A 242-nucleotide genomic window follows, 5' to 3' on the forward strand; every position below is an offset into this window, starting at 1 on the left:
GAAATCTCTCATGACTCATTCAGTAATGGACAGCATTCTCTGCAAGTCCACTCAGATCAGCCCTGTAAGGAGACGCGCTCGGGGGTCATGCGCAAGACGGTAGGCTTGAAGGTGGAGACTGCCCTCCCCAAGAGCCTGTAGGTCTTTTGCCTTTGAATGAAACATCTGTCCCTCTGGCTGGGCTGCCTTGCTCAGGGCTCTTCCCAGCATGGCCAGTGCGATGGCCAGGGGCAGCAGGCAAG

Source organism: Tupaia chinensis, unplaced genomic scaffold (genome assembly GCF_000334495.1).
Source record: "Tupaia chinensis unplaced genomic scaffold, TupChi_1.0 Scaffold000221_1, whole genome shotgun sequence".
Taxonomy (NCBI): Eukaryota; Metazoa; Chordata; class Mammalia; order Scandentia; family Tupaiidae; genus Tupaia; species Tupaia belangeri.